The following is a 3774-nucleotide window of genomic DNA, read 5'->3' as shown; positions in this document are numbered from 1 at the left end:
CGGTAAGGTTTTGCTACAACGGCGGGCATCTCTTCTTCGTCCCGACCCCTTCCCCTTGTGGTGGTCTCCTATTGCCGATGTGGTAGTTGGCCCGTCAAATCTGGCCATTAAGGATGGGGGTGGTGTCTTGGAATGGGGCAAACCCCTTGGTTGATTTCTCGTCGACCTCGACGCCGGCGGCGCTCCGGTGCAGTTCCCCCTCTTGAGGCGGGTCGAGCTTCTAGGTCTGCCCCCTTCTTCTACGGGCGAAAGTCTTGGCCTTTTGACCGGAGGGAGGAGTCGTTCTGGCATCTCAGTTCTCCTAGGAGGCGCCGCTCAAGGGGTAGTTGGGGGTTGTGGGACTGGTGTGTGGTGGTGGGTGGCGGCGGCGGTGCTCGGCTCCCCTGGTTGCCAGCGTTGGTGGTGGCGTGTGGGTCCTTCCAGATCTTTCAGCGGCTCCTCGCCTTCTTCGATGGTTGGTTGCCCACTGGTGGTGGCGTTCGCATGTTTGGCACGGTTGGGGCAAAGGGGAGATAGTGGTCTCCCTCCGACAGTGGCCCGAGGCGGCAGGTAGCGGAGTCGATATTTTCCTTCAAGCGGTTTGGATCTTCATGTCCACGGCAATTTCTGTCATCAGGTGGCTTCGGCCCTACTGTTCTTGCCGCGCAAGACCTCCGGCGGTTTGATCATTGTTTTCTCTGCGACTCCTGATCATAGTGAATTTGGCATGTAATTTTTTAGTTTTTGGTCAAGTCTTTTACTTTATAATTCAACACTTGTATCATAGCCGGTTGATGACTTCATTAAGTTGAAGTCAAGCCTTCGTGTCTTTTCTCTAGAAAAAAGTCGACAAATCTCGAGAAACATTGGCATTTGTCAGATAGCGTTGTTGACCACATGCAACTTCACGGCTAAATGATCTATCCACAAAAGGCATGCCGAAAGCAGGTGGATTGGGAAGTTCCCCCAAACAGTTCCTCCTCAATGCCACATCTGCGCTCATCGACTTTCGGAGCCGCAACACGAGCAGCTCGAACTGGTTAACGAACACGATTCACCAGCAGAACAATGATGGTTCTAATAGAGCAATATATGTGTGGTGTGCGTGGAAAGGAAGAGGAAAAAAATAACAATAATGCTACACCTACGAAAGCTCTACGTAAGGTTACGTGATGACTAGGAAGCGATCCGACGTGGCCGCAAAAGCCCGCGCGAGAAAGAAGGAAACGAAAAAAGAAACGAGGCCGCGCGAGAACGAGAAAAACTTGCGGTGGGAAAAAAAGGTAATCCCATCCCTTTCTCTCCCAACCACCCGACGACGGCCGACTCGCACAGATCGGCTGGGCGAGCGGCGGCCTGACGCCCAGGCGACGGCCGACTCGCACAGATCGGCTGGGCGAGCGGCGGCCTGACGCCCAGGCGACGACGGACTCGCACAGATCGGCCCCCCTGCAGCGGCGGCCCGACGCAACGAGATCCCCTGCGGCGGCCCGACGCGGCGAGATCCCCTGCAGCGGCCTCCTCCTCGTTGGATGCGCCATTGCTGGCTCGTGCGATGCGGGGAGGTGATGTACTCATCGTCAGCAGTGTCAACGCCGGCTCCTCCGAGGCAGCGAGGCGGCGCTGTGGTCGACCCTAGCGCGGCGTACTCTCTCTTGGTGTGGCGGCCTGGATGATCTCATCCCCTCCCAGCTGATCTCCTGAACGTGCAGTGGGGCGAGGTGGATGTTCTCAGCCCCGCCCGGCTGGACCAGATCGACGAGGTACAAGATTGAACACGGTAGCTTAGCAGTTCTGCCATCTCTTGTTCTGAATTTTGTGAAAGTCTGAATTTTGTTCAGTTTTGCAGGGAGAGGACTATAGACGGCTAGACACTCCAGCCTACTACTATCTGCAATTCGACAAGAAACATGAAGTGCAGTTTAACCAAATCATAAGAGAGAAGGTTGCAGATTAGGCTTGTGTCACTGGAAGAGACGAAACTGGAATGTGCAAGTTCCAAATAGATATTGCTTATGTAGTTTTTGTTGATTGTAGACTGTACTTCAAGTTATTTGAATTGGTGCTGTTGTAAGATCTGACCTTGTGTCAATGAAATCAATATACAAGGTTTCAGTTGTGGAAAGATTAAAGGAAACATACATCCTTATGTACCATTGTTCTGCCATTGATTGTTCAAAATGACAAATAAAAAGTACTCCCTCTGTAAACTAATATAAGAGCGTTTAGACAACTAAAATAGTGATCTAAACACTCTTATATTAGTTTACGGAGGGAGTATCAAGTTGTTGTCAATTTAGACAAGGTTGACATGGAAGCCTCCTTACACTACATATTCCTGAAGCACATGAAAAGAAGGACATACAATCTCCAGCATGCTTGTAATGTGTGCGCATATGCTTGAAACAAACAGTTTGAATAGAAAGCTCCCAATCATGTGTGATAAAGTGGAAGCTATCAATCATGGGAGTTACCCACACAGATATCAATGAAAATTGCAAATGTATAATAATTCTGTATCTGTTATTCTGTTATAGTACTTTAGGGGAAAAATCAAATGATAAAACATAGATTTGTTTACTCGCTAGTGCACGAGTGCCTTTCAACTATTACATTGCCAAGTGCATCGGAATTTTCGTATCCAACATCTTCAAATTACATAAATCATGTTTAACTCTGGTCCGTCGTATTGCTCAGCCCTCCAGTTCCATCAAAGTGTAATTCTGTAGGACCGGACATTGGAGTCGATCCTTGCTGAACTTGAAACAACATGCTTGTATATTCTCCTAGAATTGGAGGCATAACCATTGTCGATGAACCTCCATATGGTATTGCAGCTGTTGATGTTGGATTTATGTTGCCAGTGGTAGTGCCCACCTCAAATGATCCCTGCTCCAAATAAATTCATATAACGACATGGATTTCTCAAGTGTACTATAAATAAAAAGATGAGATCCAAAGATACCTCAGGTATGCTACTAGAAGCTCCACCTTGCAAATAAACACCTTCCTGACTCTGTTTCAAATTGCAAATCTGTTAACTACAAAGAACAGATGAAAATAATATTGTTGAACAACGGAGAACAAGAATTAGATACCGCATAATCCATAACATCTTGTTGTACAATATCATCCTCTGGTTGTTTTCTTTTATTCTTGCACCTTTTGTTGTTTAAATTTGTGGAGTGAGCCTGAAATAAATGCAAAAATTGTGAGTTTTTAGAAGAAGAAAAAAGTAGCTTATGAACAAATGTAACATATGCAACAATACCTTCTGTTCAGCTTTCTTCTTCTCCTGTTCTGCCTTTTTCTTGTCCCTTTGTTCAGCTTTCTTTTTCTCCTGTTCTGCTTTTTTCTTGTCCCTTTGTTCAGCTTTTTTCTTCTTATCGTTTGCTTGACGAATAAGCTTATCAACCTTCGATTCCTTTCTCAATGAAGGAGGACGTCCAGCACATCTAACAGGTATTGGACTTAGAATAGTTTTACTTGTTGTCTTCCCATCCGATGGCGCATCTTCCTGTGTGCCAACCTGATTCTTGTCATTTTCAGAAATTGAGTTGCTAGAGTACTCAATTTTGAGAGCGTGAAGCTTTTCAGTCAAAGAATTGCATGAAGCATCTGACATGGCGCCTATCTCCGCAATTGGGTAGAAAGATTCACACAATCTATCAAAGCGTTTTGCAACAGGTGTGTCTTCCATGCCGCCATATGTGCATCTGATAAAGTTATGCTTTCTTTTCACATTCTTTTTCCACCGATCATGGATGTATTGTGGAGGAACCTCCTTTATTTTCA

At 46.5% G+C, this 3774-nt stretch overlaps 1 long non-coding RNA gene across 1 annotated transcript; it reads left to right on the top strand.

Moving 5' to 3' along the window:
* The first annotated feature begins 1261 nt into the window (after positions 1-1261).
* On the top strand, positions 1262-2104 carry LOC123066444 (uncharacterized). The gene is made up of 2 exons (XR_006431341.1): positions 1262-1742; positions 1829-2104. It is a non-coding gene; the product is annotated as an uncharacterized lncRNA (long non-coding RNA).
* Positions 2105-3774: the final 1670 nt, after the last annotated feature.

Source organism: Triticum aestivum, chromosome 3B (assembly GCF_018294505.1).
Source record: "Triticum aestivum cultivar Chinese Spring chromosome 3B, IWGSC CS RefSeq v2.1, whole genome shotgun sequence".
Classification (NCBI taxonomy): Eukaryota; Viridiplantae; Streptophyta; class Magnoliopsida; order Poales; family Poaceae; genus Triticum; species Triticum aestivum.
This window is presented reverse-complemented; position numbering and strand designations above follow the sequence as displayed.